Source organism: Manis pentadactyla, chromosome 6 (genome assembly GCF_030020395.1).
Source record: "Manis pentadactyla isolate mManPen7 chromosome 6, mManPen7.hap1, whole genome shotgun sequence".
Taxonomy (NCBI): Eukaryota; Metazoa; Chordata; class Mammalia; order Pholidota; family Manidae; genus Manis; species Manis pentadactyla.
Genome location: NC_080024.1, coordinates 80,254,644 through 80,276,981, shown reverse-complemented (window position 1 = coordinate 80,276,981; position 22,338 = coordinate 80,254,644).

Genomic DNA, 22,338 nt, shown 5'->3' with positions numbered 1-22,338 from the left:
AAAAAAAAGGGCAGTTCCTGTGCAGTAACCTCCAACGAGTTCTACGCAAGGGTATAAAGGGCATATAAAAGTGTAGGCAAAGGGTCTGTTTGTGTTTATACAAAGGATCAAAGCCTAATTGGGCTACCCCGAAAATGAACTAAGATACGATATGAAAAAGAACTTCCAACATCTGCACTCTCTGGAAGACTCATGCCAGAAGATGATCATCAAAAAACACCAACAAAGATCCACGCACTGCTACAGCTGTAGATGCACCCATCCCACCAGTTCCTGGACTTGCCATGGGGATGAGGAAGGAGATATCTAAGCTGGCCTGTGCATACAGTAAAACAACAAATTTGACTGGATCTATACTGTTGGAACTCAACCAAGAATTTGAAGAAGTGCAAATTGTAGCGCTCCAAACTCTTACAACTACAGACTATTTACTGTTAAAAGAACATAAAGGATGTGAACATTCCCCAGGAATGGGTTGTTTTAATTTGTCTGATTTCTCTCAGACTGTTCAAGTTCAGTTGGACAATATCCACCATATCATAGATAAGTTTTCACAAATGCATAAGGTGCCTTAGTGGTTTTCTTGGTTTCACTGGAGATGGCTGGTAATTACAGATATGCTTTGGTTATGTAACTATACTCCTATTATGTTAATGTGTGTGCGCAATTTAAGTAGTAGCTTAAAACCTATATAGGCTGAAGTTACTCTACAAGAAGATATGTCAAAGAAATAATCAATCTTCCCATGTTTTCTTCCGCCTGCTACTTCTATAGCTTTTCTTCTTCCTTCCTAATTACAACCCTTAAATAGAATTCGTGCCTCATATCAAATTTACCGAGTATCATAACTCCTCCAAGTGGTAAAGATACCTCAAGACAAATGCTGGGCATAGAAGCCACAGGACATAAATATGCAAAGAAATAAAAAGCTAACCTTTTCAAACAATAAGGCTTCCCTCTCACTTACCAACTTCACATTTCCCTGTATGGCCCCGGAAGATGACTGGTTAGCCAGAGACGGGTAAGATTCCTCAAGGGAGGAACAACCTAAGACAGGCACAGTCGCAGGGGGGCCATCAGGTGAGAAATTGGGGATCAACAGAGGTGAGGCTTAGAACCTCACCCCCCCTGTTCTCAGAGAAATCTTCTGCATACGTGGATGTTTTATTGCCCTGGTCTAGCTTGGATTAACACATAGTCTACAGGCACACACCTGATCATCTACATTTGCTCTCTTACAACACTAAACTATGTTTTCTACCTTTATCTTGTATCTACCTACCACTTCAGCATTTTATTAAAAATAATAATAATAAAGAGAGAAATGTGGTATCCACATATAAATCAAGTATAAAAACCAAATGAGTATTCATATTTGAACTGACTGTTTAGAGTTCATAATGCATGAGCAAAACCGAAAGTTTCTGTGATGACTGCCCTTGTACTGTTCACCATGTAACTTATTCATTATGTAAGAATTTGTTCTACATGTAAGAATTTGTTTGTTATGCCTCAGAAGATTGGAGACTGACGAAAATTAGGCTTGGGGTGGATTAATGATTGTGCATTGAGCATTGACTCCCCTATACAGAATTTTATTGTCGTTAACAACCATTTGATCAATAAATATGAGAGATGCCCTCACAAAAAAAAAAAAAAAAAGAACAGACTTCCAATGGTAAAATAAATAAGTAACTGGGATGTAATGTATAGCATAAGGAATATAGTCAGATATTGTAACAGCTTGGTAGGGTGATAGCTGGAACCTAGAATTATGTATATAAATGTTCTACCACTGTGTTGTACACTTGAAACTAATGTAATGTAATACTGTGCGTCAACTACCCTTCAATAAAAAATAATTATTTAAAAAAAAAATAATAATAATAATAAAGGGAGAAATGTGGTATCCACATATAAATCAAGGATAAATATCAAATGAGTATTCATTTTTGAACTGACTGTTTATAGTTCATAATGCATGAGGAAAACTGAAAGTTTCTGTGATGATTGCCCTTGTCCTGCTCACCATGTAACTTATTCACTATGTAAGAATTTGTTCTCCATGTAAGAACTTGTTTGTTATGCTTCAGAAGATTGGAGACTGATCAAAATTAGGCTTGGGGTGGATTAATGATTGTGCATTGAGCATTGACTCCCCTATACAGAATTTTATTGTTGTTAACAACCATTTGATCAATAAATATGAGAGATGCCCTCACAAAAAGAAAAAGTATACACTTCCAATTGTAAAATAAATAAGTAACTGGGATGTAATGTATAGCATAAAAATATAGTCTAAATATTGTAACAACTTAGCATGGTGATAGCTGGTACCTAGAATTATCATGTATATAAATGTTGAATCACTGTGTTGTACACCTGAAACTAATGTAATACTGTGTGTCAACTACCCTTCAATAAAAAATAATTACCTACAAAAAAAAATTAAAAAAAAGAAATTGAATAATTTCAGCCTTATATTTCTTGGTAGAAAGCGAATTAAGTTTTATTTCTGAATACATTTGGATATTTTAGACTCTATGAAAGCAAACTTTAATTAGAAAACAATTTTTAAAGAGGTAGTTCTAAACAGATTCTACATATGACAAAAGTAAGTTGATAGCAACAATGATCTAAGAAAACGTGATTGCTTGACTGTGAGATCAGAAAGGGAAACTGACTTTCTTCTAACTTTGAAGCATAAGATGTTCAATGACTCTAATTACAACTTTTGTTCATTGCAGACTCTCACCCTGGGTTTTATTAATTTCTTAATTCATCTTAACTAAGCTTTACCTTTTTTAATTTCTTAGACAAAGTAAAGTTTAAATTCTATCTTTGCAATTTATGTTTCACTGGGGAATTTGTACAATGGGAAACAGTATACTAACTTTAATAAAACAGGACTTACTTGTGGAGTTTACCTTCTACCACCCGTTTATCTCTCCTCAAGTTTGACATATAATCAATGTTCTTGTCAATTTCACTGTTAATACAAATTATTAGAAGACAGAAATTAATCTATTATGCAATATGTTAACATGGTGAGTAAACTGTTGCCATTCTTGCTAAGTAAAAATGATGTCAATGAGTAGCAAAAACAAATGAAAAATTATATCAATACAGTAACACAGCTAAGAGATGTACAGAAGACTTAATATGTCCACCAATGGTAGAAATGCATGGCTCAGAAATATATGGATTGGTCCTTTTCATAGAAAGGTAAAGAGCTAAAAGTAACATAACTGAAATATGTAAAATAACGAATAGCAAGAACAAGATGAATATGGATATGTTCGCCAACACTTGAAATACTAGAGTGCAAATTTTACTTTGACTATTAAATGTGAGTAAGTAGTTTTTAAAAAGTACAATACATCAATAAACTAATACTATTAAATTGTTATTAGCACATAAAATAAAAAGCTGGATAATTCTATTAATGGCTGCAAAGGAAAATCAGGTAGTTATTTATCACTGAAAGATGTCAAAGAAAGAAAAAATTCCGGATTCTTGCAAAGGTGCTACATTCCGGTGCTATAGTAAGAAAAAACTATTTTTATGTTTCCTTATATGAATAATTAACAGATTTATTAAGTAAACAAAATGGTTGCAAATAGAACGTGGTCCTCAGGCTTTCAGTGAGCTCAGTCTGTCCACAACGGGCCTCCATAAAGATCTGCAAGATCTCAGAAGCATTGTCTCCATTCACACCAACATTCAGCAAATGTTCTCCAAGAGCTGTTTCGGCCTATAAAAGTCTGGCATTTTTGTCTGTATTGATCCTAACCACACAGAACATAAAAACAATTAAGATTTTAATATATTGTTATTATATGATCTATATATTACTGAAAAGGGCTTTATTCAGACTTTACATGAAGTGAAGATAAAAATAGGCAACAGATAATAGACAAGTATTTGAGTACTTGCATCTTTCTATTCCTTCTTTAGACCCTTGGTTAACAGCGGGAAGGAGAGTATGTAATCAGATGAGTAGATATCATACCTTCTTTGACTACAGAAACTATCTCAAGATTTCTAAGGCTTTATCTAGGCGTTCTATCAGTAGTGGTTGCGGGAGTTCCAGGGGCACTATTGTTGTGTTTTCCAGCTCTAGAGTGTCATGGACTTTATTGTCTGGTATACTAAATAGGAAAATGGAATAACAAGCAACTGGTGCATCTGGGAACTTCTCTCTCCACCATATTATCTACAGCAAAGCTGACTGAAATGTGTATCATTGCTGGAATTATGATAAATTTGAATTTCTTGAGTATCCACTGAGAGGTACAGAGTCGTAACATGCTGATCTTAGAGGTGCTGCCATTAGCCTCCATTATTCACAGTGATTGAGAGCACACAGCATAATTTCAAAAGGCATACATAAATTTTAATTCTTTATGATTTATAAATTCTCTTTTGCTGAATATCACTTTCCTTAAGTCTGCTTGCTTTTGGCCAAAAGCTAGAGGAAATTAAGAGTAATTTGGGAATATCCACATTCCCTAGGCTTTATGAACGAGGTTTTCCTAGATGTGGACCATTTGCAACTGAATGCAAATTTACACTTAACTTTGTGAGATGGGGAAAAAATTGGATCAGTGTGTATACACTCTTCTGCTAATATGCTAAAGCCAGCTATCAATGCACTGAGGGTACCAATTAAAATGAATTTATGTATTTTTGTTTTTTTACCTTGTATCCTGTAATTAGATCTGGATCACATACAGCAGCTGAGAGAAGCCTCACAAGCAAGTCTTGTACTTCACCTACGCTGTCCCCTATATTTAGCAATCCCATTTGAAGAACACTCAGTATTGGAACATCAATATTCACATCAAAGCCCAAAACTTTACCAAACTTTCATAAGATCTGCACCACCATGAGACAGTCTGAAAATGTACTTCCAGAGAGAACATGTCCTGGAACACGAGGCAACTCTGGCAAAGGCTGAAAAATAAAATTAAATAAAAAAGCTAATTAATTAAAAAGGCTATGACTTCAGATCTTCTGAAATAGAACAAGTTGCTATCTTTCTTTGCTCTTGAATTCTACCAGTGATTTTCTGTCTAGACTGTGGATTCTCTGAGGGCATTTCTGCAACCCCATAGTACTAAGCACAGGATTTTGAAACCAAGCACCCATCAATAAATTTTAGTTGAACTCAATATGAACTCAGAACTCTGAAAAGAGAACACAAATTTTAATTAACATATATTGATAGAACATGTGTTACATAACTGGAGCAACATAAGAAATAAGCATTTCAAATTACTTGGCCATGGACATCTAAGTAGGGCACGTGTACTAATTTCTTCTAATGATGGAGACTGATTAATAATTCACACTTTTTTGGTAGCTTAGAAAATACCATGCATCTATGGGCTGATGGGAGAATGGTACCAATCTTTGGCTAATTAATGCAGATAAATTATTCGGTCCACATGACCAGAACCCATGATCCTATCAAGAACCCAGTTACACTGCAACTAATAGTCTCTAGGCTTGTAGCAAAACACTAATATTGAATTTCAATACTACAATTAGAAAGCGGCCTCTTTTGCTACTTCTCAAGTATGCTCACATATGAACATTTTAATGACTAAACTGTAGTACCAGTTGTCATGGATATTTAAGAAGTAAATAAGGTAATAAGGTCCATGAATTAGATTTAATAATAGTATTTTAAATTTTGATTTACAAAAAGGAACTTTTAAATATTTCTATTTCACTGGTCTTTGTTAAACAATGTTCCTTCACCCTTCACTTACTGAAACAACTAACCAATGACATTTTCCCCTAATAGTGAGTGGAAACAGAACTATGGATAATATCTGATAACATACAAACATTTTATATTCCATTTGAAAACCAACTAAGTCTGAATCTTTTTTCTTAAACCATATCAGACATACACATAGCATATGATTAAAACATTTATATAACAAAGCTAACAAAAGTAAGGCTTAACAGAGGCAGGCCACACTCACAGCAACCACGGAGCTAAACTCCATAGCGGCCGGGCAAGATTCAGAAACCCCATCTGCAAACAGCTGCCCAGCACAAGCCACTAGAGGTCCCTGTTCTCCCAGAAGAGGAAGGCCACAAACCAACAAGAAGGGATGTTCTCCCAGCCATCACTTGTGCCAGCTCTGCAAACTACCTCTATTGACAAGAAAAGGCAGAAGAATTTGATACAGACCAAAATCCCAAACCCTGAGAAGGACATAGACCTAACCAGTCTCCCTGAAAAATAATTCAAAATAAAAATCATGAACATGCTGATGGAGCTGCAGAGAAATATACAAGAGCTAAGGGATGACATCTGGAGGGAGATTGCAGAAGTGAAACAATCTCTGGAAGAATTTATAAGCAGAATGGATAAGATGCAAGAGGCCATTGATGGAATAGAAACCAGAGAACAGGAACACATAGAAGCTGATGCAGAGAGAGACAAAAGGATCTCCAGGAATGAAACAATATTAAGAGAACTGTGTGACCAATCCAAAAGGAACAATGTCCGCATTATAGGGGTACCAGAAGAAGAAGAGAGAAATAGGGATAGAAAGTGTCTTTGAAGAAATAATTGCTGAGAATTTCCCAAAACTGGGGGTGGAAATAGTTGCTCAGACTACGGAAGTACACAGAACTCCCAATAGTAGGGACCCAAAGAGGACAACAGCAAGACACATAATAATTAAAATGGCAAAGATCAAAGACAAGGACAGAGTATTAAAGGCAGCAAGAGAGAGAAAAAAGGTCACCTACAAAGGAAAACCCATCAGGCAATCATCAGACTTCCCAACAGAAACCTTACAGGCCAGAAGAGAATTTCATGATATAATTAATGCAACGAAACAGAAGGGCCTCCAACCAAGGATACTCTATCCAGCACGATTATCATTTAAATATGAAGGAGGGTTTAAACAATTCCAAGACAAGCAAAAGTTGAGGGAATTTGCCTCCCACAAACCACCTCTATAGGGCATCTTACAGGGACTGCTCTAGATGGGAGCACTCCAAAAAGAGCACAGAACAAAACACTAAACATGTGAAGAATGGAGGAGGAGGAATAAGAAGGGAGAGAAATAATCATCAGACTGTTTATAACAGCTCAATAAGCGAGTTAAGTTAGAAAGGTAGTAAACAAGCTGACCTTGAACCTTTGGTAACCATGAATCTAAAGCCTGCAATGTCAATAAGTACATACCTTTCAATAATCACCCTAAATGCAAATGGACTCAATGCACCAATCAAAAGACACAGAGTACTGGAATGGATAAAAAAGCAAGACCCATCTATATGCTGCTTACAAGAGACTCACCTCAAACCCAAAGACATGTACAGATAAAAAGTCAAGGGATGGAAAAATATATTTCATGCAACCAACAGGAAGAAAAAAGCAGGTGTTGCAATCCTAGTATCAGACAAAATAGACTTCAAAACAAAGAAAGTAACGAGATAAAGGACACTACATAATGATAAACGGCTCGGTCCAACACGAGGATATAACCACTATAAACATATATGCACCCAATACGGAAGCACCAATATATGTGAAACAAATACTATCAGAATTAAATGAAGAAATGGAATGCAATGCATTCATTTTGGGAGACTTTAACACACCTCTCACTCCAAAGGACAGATCCACCAGACAGAAAATAAGTAAGGACACAGAGGCACTGAACAACAAACTAGAACAGATGGACCTAACACACATCTATACAACTATACACCCAAAAGCAACAGGATACACATTCTTCTCAAGTGCACATGGGACATTGCCAGAATAGACCACATACTAGCCCACATAAAGAGCCTTAGAAAATACAAAAAAGGGCCTTTGTAAATTCAAAAATTTGAATTACCTCAAAAAAACCAAGAATTCTACCAACCAACATTTCAGACCACAAAGGTATAAAACTAGAAATAAATTGTACAAAAAAAGCAAAAAGGCAAACAAACACATGGAGGCCTAACAACATGCTCCTAAATAATAAATGGATCAATGACCAAATTAAAATGGAGATCCAGCAATATATGGAAACAAATGACAACAACAACACAAAGCCCCAACTTCTGTGGGATGCAGCAAAAGCAGTCTTAAGAGGAAAGTATATAGCAATGAAGGCATATTTAAAGAAGGAAGAACAATCCCAAGTGAATAGTCTAATGTCACAATTATCGAAACTGGAAAGAGTAGAACAAATGAGGCCTAAGGTCAGCAGACAAAGGGATATAATAAAAATCAGAGAATAAATCAGTAAAATTGAGAAGAATAAAGCAATAGCAAAAATCAATGAAACCAAGAGCTGGTTCTTTGAGAAAATAAACAAAATAGATAAGACTCTAGCCAAACTTATTAAGAGAAAAAGAGAATCAACACACATCAACAGAATCAGAAACGAGAAAGGAAAAATCACGGTGGACCCCACAGAAATATAAAGAATTCTTAGAGAGTACTATGAAATCTATATGCTAGCAAGCTGGAAAAACTAGGAGAAATGGACAACTTCCTAGAAAAATACAACCTTCCAAGACTGACCAAGGAAGAAACAGAAAATCTAAAAAGACCAATTACCAGCAACAAAATTGAAGCACTAATAAAAAAAACTTCCCAAAAACAAAACCCCCAGGCCAGACAGATTTACCTAAGAATTTTATCAGACATACAGAGAAGACATAATACCCACTCTCATTAAAGTTTTCCAAAAATGGAAGAGGAGGGAATACTCCCAAACTCATCCTATGAAGCCATCATCACCCTAATACCAAAACCAGGCAAAGACCCCACCAAAAAAGAAACTTACAGACCAATTTCCCTGATAAACGTAGATGCAAAAATACTCAACAAAATATTAGCAAACCGAATTCAAAAATACATCGAAAGGATTATACACTATGACCAAGTGGGATTCATCCCAGGGATGCAAGGATGGTACAACATTAGAAATTTCATGAACATCATCCACCACATCAACAAAAAGAAAGACAAAAAACACATGATTATCTTCATAGATGCTGAAAAAGTGTTCGACAAAATTCAACATCCATTCATGATAAAAACTCTCAACAAAATGGGCATACAGGGCAAGTACCTCGACATAATAAAGGCCATATATGATAAACCCACAGCTAACATCATACTGAACAGCGAGAGGCTGAAAACTTTTCCTCTGAGATCGGGAACAAGACAGGGATGCCCACTCTCCCCACTATTATTCAACATAGTACTGGAGGTCCTAGCCATGGCAATTAGACAAAACAAAGAAATACAAGAATCCAGATTGGTAAAGAAGAAATCAAACTGTTACTATGTGCAGATGACATGTTATTGTACATGAAAAACCCTAGATTCCACTCCAAAACTACTAGAACTAATATCAGAATTCAGAAAAGTTGCAGGATACAAAATTAATACACAGAAATCTGTGGCTTTCCTATACACTAACAATGAACTACGAGAAAGAGATATCAGGAAAACAATTCCATTCACAATAGCATCAAAAGAATAAAATACCTTGAAATAAACCTACCCAAGGAAGTGAAAGACCTATACTCTGAAAACTAGAGGACACTCTTAAGAGAAATTAAAGAGGACACTAACAAATGGAAACTCACCCCATGCTCCTGGCTAGGAAGAATTAATATCATGAAAATGGCCATCTGGCCCAAAGCAATATACAGATTCGATGCAATCCCTATAAAATTACCAACAGCATTCTTCAATGAACTGGAACAAATAGTTCAAAAATTCATATGGAAACACCAAAGACCCTGAGTTGTCAAAGCAATCCTGAGAAGGAACAATAAATTGGGGGGGGAATGCACTCCCCAACTTCAAGCTCTACTACAAAGCCACAGTAATCAAGACAATTTGGTACTGGCACAAGAACAGAGCCACAGACCAGTGGAACAGAATAGAGACTCCAAACATTAACCCAAACATATATGGCCAATTAATATAGAATAAAGGAGCCATGGACATACAATGGGGTAATGACAGTCTCTTCAACAGATGGTGCTGGCAAAACTGGACAGCTACATGTATGAAAATGAAACTGGATCACTGTCTAACCCCGTACACAAAAGTAAATTCGAAATGGATCAATGACCTGAATGTAAGTCATGAAACCATAAAACTCTGAGAAAAAAACATAGGCAAAAATCTCATGAACATAAACATGAGTGGCTTCTTCATGAACATATCTCCCCAAGCAAGGGAAAGAAAGGCAAAAAATGAACAAGTGGGACTATATCAAGCTAAGAAGCTTCTGTACAGCAAAGGACACCATGAATAGAACAAAAAGGTATCCTACAGTATGGGAGAATATATTCATAAATGACAGATACGATAAAGGGTTGACATCCAAAATATATAAAGAGCTCACACACCTCAACAAACAAAAAGCAAATAATCCAATTAAAAAATGGGCAGAGGAGCTGAATAGACAGTTCTCTAAAGAAGAAATTCAGATAGCCAACACACACATGAAAAGATGCTCCACATTGCTTGTCATCAGATAAATGCAAATTAAAACCACAAAGAGATATCACCTCACACCAGTAAGGAGAGCCATCATCGAAAAGACAAACAACAACAAATGTTGGCGAGGTTGTGCAGAAAGGGGAACCCTCCTACACTGCAGTGGGAATGTAAATTAGTTCAACCAGTGTGGAAAGCAGTATGGAGGTTCCTCAGAATGCTCAAAATAGAAATACCATTTGACCCAGGAATTCCACTTTTAGGAATCTACCCTAAGAATTCAGCACTCCAGTTTGAAAAAGACAGATGCACCCCTATGTTTATCACTGCACTATTTACAATAGCCAAGATATGAAAGCAACCTAAATGTCCATCAGTAGATGAATGGATAAAGAAGATGTAGTACATATACACAATGGAATAATACTCAGCCATAAGAAAAAAACAGATCCATTTGCAACAACATGGATGGTGCTAGAGGGTATTATGCTCAGTGAAATAAGCCAGGTGGAGAAAGACAAGTACCAAATGATTTCACTCATATGTGGATTATAAGAACAGAGGAAAACTGAAGGAACAAAACAGCAGCAGAATCACAGAGCCCAAGAATGGACTAACAGTTACCAAAGGGAAAGGGCCTGGGGAGTATGGATGGGAAGGGAGGGGCAAGGGTGGGGAAAAAGAAAGGGGGCTTTACGATTAGCATGTATAGTATGGGGGTACGGCAAGGGTTGTATGACACAGAGAAGACATGTAGTGATTTTACAACATCTTTATGCTGATGGACAGTGACTGTGAAGGGGTATGTCGGGGGGACTTGGGGAAGGGGGGAGCTTAGTAAAGATAATATTCTCCATGTAATTGTAGATTAATGATACCAAAAAAAAAGTCAAAATGTCCACCTAAAAGCAAAACAAAACAAAAGAGATAATTTTAAAAAGTAAGGCTTAAAATGGACTTCCATATTTGATTTATTGCATATGGATTTAAACAGAAGTAACAAATTCAAGAAAATGAAAGTCATTTAGGATTTTAAAAACTGCTCACTGTGAGCCTACTAAATGTGTCAACTGACCTATGTACCCTCTCTGGACTTCGGAAATCTTAAACATCCAGTTTTACTCAAACTAGTATTTATACTTTTATTTGTAGTTAAAAGCATTTGTGCTAAGTAAGAATATTATAACTAAATCCCCACTGGGATATTAAGTTTGCTTTAAGTGCTTTAGAAAAAGCTGAAAAGAGACTCAATCATTCTTTGTATTATCAGATGAACATGGCATATAATATAGATGCTATTGACTAAATACAGTATTTTTGACAGTATTACAGAAATAATATGCATTATTGATGATTTTCTAGAAATACCATCTTAACTATAGTCAAACATAATTGATTTATTCTGATAAGTATGTAAATCGTGCCAGTTAACATGATTATCTCGCTCTTTCCAAATTTTTACTTTTACATATTTTAGCAACATCACACGTCTGTGGAAACAGCAGGAGAGAAAACACATGAGGTACTCTGACTGGATGCATTTCTTGGCTTTCAAGGTGATAAACAGTATGGACCCTGGAGTTTAACAGATTGGAGTTTGGATTCAAGGTGCCACTTATTAGTTGTGTCATCTTGGGCAAGTTCCTTAACCCTTTGTGGAAAAGTTTCTCTCTTGTAAATGGGCATAAATACCTGTTCTACAGGATTGTGGTGAGGATTAAATGGGAGAATTCATACATAAAAACACTTAGCACAGTGCCTGGAAAGTAGTCAACATACTCAATGAAATTTAGCTAACAAGTCTAGAGCAAGGAAGGAGGTTACATATTATAAATCCTGATTTATTTAAATATCTAAGTGGGTTTGGGGAGAAGGTAGATCTTTCTGTATCTAAACATATAGGAAGGACAAATGAAACACAGAAATCTTATCTACTTTTATCATTCACCCTTGTAGATCTGTAGTGTTTTTATTTCAATGAGAAAGATTTGCAGCACTCCACTTATATATTTAGAACTTCCATTTCCAGTGCAGGAGGTCAAGAGACTTATTGGTGACCATCCAGGAGAAGCACACTGACGTAGACTTGGAAATCCACTGCTCAGCTGAAAGGGAAAGCTTTCATCCTGGCAGCTCTGGCAGACAAATGAGGTGAGAAAACAGGAAAAATTAAATTTATTAATGAAATGGTTTACATGATAAATTACCTTTCAGTCTGCTATGCACATGTCTTCATAAAGCTTCTTTAGTTCTTTTGCCATTTCTATCTAATCTTCGTTGCTCTACTTTATGCTCTTTCTTTAATCTTTTCTCATCGTGTTTTTCTTGCTTCAACCGTTTTTTTCTTTAAAAAGAAAACCATGTCAGAGATGCAGCCAAGATGGCGGCATGAGTAGGACAGTGGGAATCTCCGCCCAAAAACATACATATTTTTGAAAATACAACAAATACAACTAATCCTAAAAGAGAGACCAGAAGACACAGGACAACAGCTAGGCTACATCCACACTGGTGAGAACCCAGCACCTGGTGAAAGGGATGAGATACAAGGACTGGCCCAGCAGTACCCGAGCGCCCCTCAGCCTAGCTCCCAGTGGGAGGAGAGGAGTCGGAGTGGGGAGGGAGAGGGAGGCCAGGTCTGTTAATCACAAAGCCCTAGCCATCTACACCAGAGCACAGACACAGTGCATGCATGGGGTACTGGAAACTAGGGAAACAGGGCAGCAAGATCTTTGAGCAGGTCCCGAAGCCGACGCTACTGTGACAAAGAAAAGCGAGTGCTTTTTGAAAGTCTTAAAGGGACAGGGATGCCACCGCTGGAAGGAAGCATCCCGGGTCACAGTCCAGCAGCTGGAAATTCCAGGGAACTCCGGGCGCACTAACGCCCTGGGCAACACCTCTGAGACCCCTCACGGAGGTAAACAGCCAAACATCCCCCTGACCATTACCCTTTCTGGACCCCGCCATAGCAGAGCAGCAGCCTGAGGCTGCCACGCCCACAGCAAGGAAGCTTCCTCCATACTGGCTGGGCAAGATACAGAGATCCAGTCTACATGCAATTGCCCAACATGAGAGACTAGGGGTTGCAGTTGTCCCAGTAAAGAAAGGCCAGGAGCAAGTGGAAAGCCTTGGCTCTCCCAGCTGACAGAAAGTCAATAGCTCACCATTGCACCTATCAACATGAAAAGGAAAAAAATTTGATCCAGACAAGACTAACCCAGACAGCTTCAACATCTACATCTTCCCCTGAGAAGTAACCTGGGGAGATAGATTTAACCAGTCTTCCTGAAAAAGAATTCAAAACATAAGTGATAACCATGCTGACAGACTTTCAGAGAAATATGCAAGAGCTAAGGAGGGAGAATACAGAAATAAAACAAGCTCTGGAAGGACTTCAAAACAGAATGGATGAGATGCAAGAGACCATTAATGGACTAGAAAACAGAGAACAGGAATGCAGAGAAGCTGATGCAGAGAGAGATAAAAGGATCTCCAGGAATGAAAGAATTTTAAGAGACCTGAGCGACCAATCGAAACAGAACAATATCCGCATTATAGGGGTACCAAAAGAAGAAGAAGAGAGAAAAAGGGATAGAAAGTGTCTTTGAAGAAATAATTGTTGAAAACTCCCCCAAACTCGGGAAGGTAATGGCCTCTCAGACCACAGAGGTACACAGAACTCCCATGACAAGGGATCCAAGGAGGGCAACACGAAGACACATAATAACTAAAATGGCAAAGATCAAAGACAAGGACAAAGTATTAAAGGCAGCCAGAGAGAAAAGAAAGGTTACCTACAAAGGAAAACACATCAGACTACTCAACAGAAACCCTACAGGCCAGAAGAGAATGGCGTGATATACTTAATGCAATGAAACAGAACAGCCTCGAACCAACATTACTGTATCCAGCATGATTATCATTTAAGTATGAAGGAGGGATCAAACAATTCCCAGACAAGCAAAAGTTGAGGGAATTTGCCTCCCACAAACCACCTCTACAGGGCATCTTACAGGGACTGCGCTACATGGGAGCACTCCTACAAAGAGCACAGAACAAAACACACGACATGAAGAAGGGAGGAGGAGGAATAAGAAGGGAGATAAATAGAGAATCATCAGACCGTGTTTATAATAGCTCAATAAGTGAGTTGTTAGACAGTAAGATGGTAAAGAAGCTAACCTTTTACCTTTGGTTAAACTTAAACAAACTTAAAACCTGCAATGGCAATAAGTACATACCTTTCAATAATCACCCTAAATGTAAATGGACTGAATGCACCAATCAAAAGACACAGAGTAACAGAATGGATAAAAAAGCAAGACCCATCCATATGCTGCTTACAAGAGACACACAAACCCAAAGACATGCACAGACTTAAAGTCAAGGGATGGAGAAAGATATTTCATGCAAAGAACCAAGAGAAAAAAGCAGGTTTTGCAATACTAGTATCAGACAAAATAGACTTCAAAATAAAGAAAGTAACAAAAGACAAAGAATGATATTACATAATGATAAAGGGCTCAGTCCATGAAGAGGATATAACCATTAAAATATATATGCACCCAATACAGGAGCACCAACATATGTGAAACAAATACTAACATAATTAAAGGAGGAAATAGAATGCAATGCATTCATTCTGGGAGACTTCAACACACCACTCACTCCAAAGTACAGATCCACCAGACAGAAAATAAGTAAGGACACAGAGGCACTGAACAACACTCTAGAACAGATGGACCTAATAGACATCTACAGAACTCTACATCCAAAAGCAACAGGATACACATTCTTTTCAAGTGCACATGGACCATTCTCCTGAATAGACCACATACTAGCCACAAAAAGAGCCTCAGTAAATTACAAAAGATTGAAATCCTACCACCCAACTTTTAAGACCACAAAGGCATAAAACTAGAAATAAACTGTACAAAGAATGCAAAAAGGCTCACAAACACATGGAGGCTTAACAACATGCTCCTAAATAATCAATGGATCAATGGCCAAATCAAAATGGAGATCAAGCAATATATGGAAACAAAAGACAACAACAACACAAAGCCCCAAGTACTGTGGGATACAGCAAAAGCAGTCTTAAGAGGAAAGTATAAAGCAATCCAGGCATATTTAAAGAAGGAAAAACAATCCCAAATGAATGGTCTAATGTCACAAATATTGAAATTGGAAAAAGAAGAACAAGTGAGGCCTAAGGTCAGCAGGAGGAGGGACATAATAAGATCAGAGGAGAAATAAATAAAATTGAGAAGAATAAAGCAATAGGAAAAATCAATGAAACTAAGAGCTGGTTCTCTGAGAAAATAAAGAAAATAGATAAGTCTCTAGCCAGACTTATTAAGAGGAAAAGAGAGTCAACACACATCAACAGAATCAGAAACGAGAAAGGAAAAATCACCACGGAACCCACAGAAATACAAAGAATTCTTAGAGAGTACTATGAAAATCTATACGCTAGCAAGCTGGGAAACCTAGGAGAAATGGACAACTTCCTAGAAAAATACAAACTTCCAAGACTGACTCAGAAAGAAACAGAAAATCTAAACAGACAAATGGCCAGCAACGAAATTGAAGCGGTAATCAAAAAACTACCAAAGAACAAACCCTCCGGGCCAGATGGATTTTCCTCGGAATTTTATCAGACATACATAGAAGACATAATACCCACTCTCCTTAAAGTTTTCCAAAAAATAGAAGAGGAGGGAATACTCCCAAACTCATTCTATGAAGCCAACATCAAACTAATACCAAAACCAGGCAAAGACCACACCAAAAAAGAAAACTACAGACCAATATCCCTGATGAACGTAGATGCAAAAATACTCAACAAAATATTAGCAAACTGAATTCAAAAATGCATCAAAAGGATCATACACCATGACCAAGTGGGATTCATCCCAGGGATGCAAGGATGGTACAACACTCGAAAATCCATGAACATCATCCACTACATGAAAAAAAGGAGAACAAAACCACATGATCATCTCCATAGATGCTGAAAAAGCATTCGATAAAATTCAACATCCGTTCATGATAAAAACTCTCAACAAAATGGATATAGAGGGCAAGTACCTCAACATGATAAAGACCATATATGATAAACCCACAGCCAACATCATACTGAACAGCGAGGAGCTGAAAGCTATTCCTCTGCAATTGGGAACAAGACAGGGATGCCCACTCTCCCCATTGTTATTCAACATAGTACTGGAGGTCCTAGCCACGGCAATTAGACAAAACAAAGAAATACAAGGAATCCATATTGCTAAAGAAGAGTTCAAACTGTCACTATTTGCAGATGACATGATATTGTACATAAAAACCCTAAAGACACCACTCTGAAACTACTACAGCTAATATCAGAATTCAGCAAAGTTGCAGCATACAAAATTAACACATAAATCTTTGGCTTTCCTATACACTAACAATAAACTAATAGAAAGAGAAATCAGGAAGACAATTCTATTCACAATAGCATCAAAAAGAATAAAATATCAAGGAATAAACCTAACCAAGGAAGTGAAAGAACTATACCCTGAAAACTATAAGACACTCTTAAGAGAAATTAAACAGGTCACTAACAAATGGAAACTCATCCCATTCTCCTGGCTAGGAAGAATTAATATAGTCAAAATGGCCATCCTGCCCAAACAGTATACAGATTTGATGCAATCCCTATCAAACTACCAACAGCATTCTTCAATGAACTGTAACAAATAGTTCAAAAATTCATATGGAAACAACAAAGACCCCGAATAGCTACAGCAATACTGAGAAGGAAGAATAAAGGGGGGCGGACTCACTCCCCAACTTCAAGCTCTACTACAAAGCCACAGTAATCAAGAGAATTTGGTACTGGCACAAGAACAGAGCCACAGACCAATGGAACAGAATAGATACTCCAAACATTAACCCAAACATGTATGGTCAACTAATATTCGATAAAGGGGCCATGGACATACAATGGGGAAATGACAGTCTCTTCAACAGATGGTGCTGGCAAAACTGGACAGCTACATGTAAGAGAATGAAACTGGATCACTGTCTAACCCCATACACCAAAGTAATTCGAAATGGATCAAAGACCTGAATGGAAGTCATGAAACCACAAAACTCTTAGAAAAAAACATAGGCAACAATCTCTTAGACATAAACATGAGTGACTTCTTCTTCAACATATCTCCCCAGGCAAGGAAAACAAAAGCAAAAATGAACAAGTGGGACTATATTAAGCTGAACAGCTTCTGTACAGCAAAAGACACCATCAATAGAACAAAAAGGTACCCTACAGTATGGGAGAATATATTCATAAATGACAGATCTGATAAAGGCTTGACATCCAAAATATATAAAGAGCTCACACACCTCAACGAACAAAAAACAAATAATACAATTAAAAAATGGGCAGAGGAACTGAACAGACAGTTCTCCAGAAAAGAAATTCAGATGGCCAACAGACACATGAAAAGATGCTCCACATCGCTAATTATCAGAGAAATGCAAATTAAAACCACAATGAGATATCACCTCACACCAGTAAGGATGGCTACCATCCAAAAGACAAACAACAACAAATGTTGGCGAGGTTGTGGAGAAAGGGGAACCCTCCTACACTGCTGGTGGGAATGTAAATTAGTTCAAACATTTGGAAAGCAGTATGGAGGTTCCTCAGAATGCTCAAAATAGAAATACCACTTGACCCAGGAATTCCACTTCTAGGAATTTTCCCCAAGAATGCAGCACTCCAGTTTGAAAAAGACAGATGCACCCCTATGTTTATCGCAGCACTATTTACAGTAGCCAAGAAATGGAAGCAACCTAAGTGTCCATCAGTAGATGAATGGATAAAGAAGATGTGGTACATATACAGAATGGAATATTATGCAGCCATAAGAAAAAAACAGATCCTTCCATTCGCAACAACATGGATGGAGCTAGAGGGTATTATGCTCAGTGAAATAAGCCAGGCAGAGAAAGACAAGTACCAAATGATTTCAGTCATATGCGTAGTATAAGAACAAAAGAAAACTGAGGGAACAAAAGAGCAGCAGAAGCACAGAACCCAAGAATGGACTAATAGTTACCAAAGGGAAAGGGACTGGGGAGGATGGGTTGAAAGGGAGGGTAACGGTGGGAACAAAAGAAAGGGGGCATTACGATTAGCATGTATAGTGTAGCAGGGGACATGGGGAGGGCTGTGCAACACAGAGAAGATGAGTAGTGATTTTACAGTATCTTACTATGTTGATGGACAGTGATTGTGAACGGGGATGTGGGGGGAACTTGGTGAAGAGGGAGCCTAGTAAACATAATGTCCTTCATGCAATTGTAGATTAATGATACCAAAATAAAAATTTAAAATAAAAGAAAAACATAGGAAAAAACAACCATGTCCACATAGTCTCTTTAACCATTATTACGTTTGAAAAACCTTTAGTTAAAATTTAAAAAGTGATCTGTGTATGTACATGAACAGAACTGTCCTAGAAGGTTTAGCAACAGACTAAGGATTGCAGAGAAGTAACTTATTTTGCTTTTCAGTATTGTCACTCTTTGAATTTCAAAATAGTCTTATGACTGTATATATTTTTGTGCAGTTGATCCTTGAACAGCAAAGGCTTGAACTGCATCGGTCCACTTATATGTAGGTTTTTTTTTTTTACATGTTCTGTTTTCAATACTTACTTTTGTTTTTATTGAAGGGTAGTTGACACACAGTATTACACTACTTTCAGGTGTACAACACAGTGATTCAACATTTATATACATGATAATTCTAGGTACTAGCTATCACCATACCAAGTTTTTATAATATTTTGACTATATTCCTTATGCTATACATTACATCCCGGTTACTTATTTATTTTACAATTGGAAGTGTGTACATTTTTTTTTGTGAGGGCATCTCTCATATTTATTGATCAAATGGTTGCTAACAACAATAAAATTCTGTATAGGGGAGTCAATGCACAATGCACAATCATTAATCCACCCCAAGCCTAATTTTCATCAATCTCCAATCTTCTGAAGCATAATGAACAAGTTCTTACATGGACAACAAATTCTTACACAGTGAATAAGTTACATGGTGAACAGGACAAGGGCAGTCATCACAGAAACTTTTGGTTTTGCTCATGCATTATGAACTATAAACAGTCAGTTCAAATATGAATACTCATTTGATTTTTTTTAAAATAATTAATTTTATTGAAGGGTAGTTGATGCACAGTATTACATTACATTAGTTTCAAGTGTACAACACAGTGGTAGAACATTTATATACATAATTCTAGGTTCCAGCTATCACCCTACCAAGCTGTTACAATATCTTGACTATATTCCTTATGCTATACATTACATCCCAGTTACTTATTTATTTTACCATTGGAAGTCTGCCCTTTTTTTTTTTTTTGTGAGGGCATCTCTCATATTTATTGATCAAATGGTTGTTAACGACAATAAAATTCTGTATAGGGGAGTCAATGCTCAATGCACAATCATTAATCCACCCCAAGCCTAATTTTCATGAGTCTCCAATCTTCTGAGGTATAACAAACAAGTTCTTACATGTAGAACAAATTCTTACATAATGAATAAGTTACATAGTGAACAGTACAAGGGCAGTCATCACAGAAACTTTCGGTTTTGCTCATGCATTATGAACTCTAAACAGTCAGTTCAAATATGAATACTCATTTGGTTTTTATACTTGATTTATATGTGGATACCACATTTCTCTCTTTATTACTATTATTTTTAATAAAATGCTGAAGTGGTAGGTAGATACAAGATAAAGGTAGAAAACATAGTTTAGTGTTGTAAGAGAGCAAGTGTAGATGATCAGGTGTGTGCCTGTAGACTATGTGTTAATCCAAGCTAGACAAGGGCAATAAAACATCCACGTATGCAGAAGATTTCTCTCAGAACAGGGGGGGGTGAGGTTCTAAGCCTCATCTCTGTTGATCCCCAATTTCTCAATTGACGGCACCCTGCGACTGTGCCTGTCTTAGGTTGTTCCTCCCTTGAGGAATCTTACCCGTCTCTGGCTAAGCAGTCATTTCCGGGGCCATACAGGGAAATGTAAAGTTGGTAAGTGAGAGAGAAGCCTTATTGTTTGAAAAGGTTAGCTTTTTACTTCTTTACATATTTATGCCCTGTGGCTTCTATGCCCAGCATTTGTCTTGAGGTATCTTTACCACTTGGAAGAATTATGATACTCGGTAAATTTGATATGAGGCACGAATTCTATTTAAGGGTTGTAAGTAGGAAGGAAGAAGAAAAGCTATAGAAGTAGCAGGTGGAAGAAAACATGGGAAGATTGATTATTTCTTTGACATATCTTCTTGTAGAGTAACTTCAGCATGTATAGGTTTTAAACTACTACTTAAATTGCGCACACACATTAACATAATAGGAGTATAGTTACATAACCAAAGCATACCTGTAATTACCCGCCATCTCCAGTGAAACCAAGAAAACCACTAAGGCACCTTAGGCATTTGTGAAAACTTATCTATGATATGGTGGATATTGTCCAACTGAACTTGAACAGTCTGAGAGAAATCAGACAAATTAAAACAACCCATTCCTGGGGAATGTTCACATCCCTTATGTTCTTTTAACAGTAAATAGTCTGTAGTTGTAAGATTTTGGAGCGCTACAACTTGCACTTCTCCTAATTCTTGATTGAGTTCCAACAGTATAGATCCAGTCAAATTTGTTGTTTTACTCTATGCACAGGCCAGCTTAGATATCTCCTTCTTCATTCCCATGGCAAGTCCAGGAACTTGTGGGATGAGTACATCTACAGCCGTAGCAGTGTGTGGATATTTGTTGGGGTTTTTTGATGATTATCTTCTGCATGAGTCTTCCAGAGAGTGCTGATGTTGGAAGTTCTTTTTCATATCGTATCTTAGTTCATTTCCGGGGTAGCCCAATTAGGCTTTGATCCTCTGTATAAACACAAACAGACGCTTTGCCTACCCTTTTATATGCCCTTTATACCGTTGTGTAGAACTCATTGGATTTTACCACACAGGAACTGCCTTTTTTTTTTGTATCACTAATCTACACTTACATTCTGAATATTATGTTTACTAGGCTCTCCCCTATACCAGGTCCCCCCTATAAACCCCTTTACAGTCACTGTCCTTCAGCATTGCAAAATGTAGTATCACCGCTTGCCTTCCCTGTGCTGTACAGCCCTCCCCTTTCTCCCACCACCCCATGCATGCTAATCATAATACCTCCCTTCTTCTCCCCCCCTTATCCCTCCCCACCCACCCATCCTCCCCAGTCCCTTTCCCTTTGGTACCTGTTAGTCCATTCTTGAGTTCTCTGATTCTGCTGCTGTTTTATTCCTTCAGTTTTTCCTTTGTTCTTATATTCCACAGATAAGTGAAATCATTTGGTATTTCTCTTTCTCCGCTTGGCTTGTTTCACTGAGCATAATACCCTCCAGCTCCATCCATGTTACTGCAAATGGTAGGATTTGCCCTTTTCTTATGGCTGAGTAGTATTCCACTGTGTATATGTAACATATCTTCTTTATCCATTCATCTATCGATGGACATTTAGGTTGCTTCCAATTCTTGGCTATTGTAAATAGTGCTGCGAAAAACATAGGGGTGCACTGATCTTTCTCATACTTGATTGCTGCATTCTTAGGGTAAATACCTAGGAGTGCAATTCCTGGGTCAAATGGTAAGTCTGTTTTGAGCATTTTGATGTACCTCCATACTGCTTTCCACAATGGTTGAACTAACTTACATTCCCACCAGCAGTGTAGGAGGGTTCCCCTTTCTCCACAGCCTCGCCAACATTTG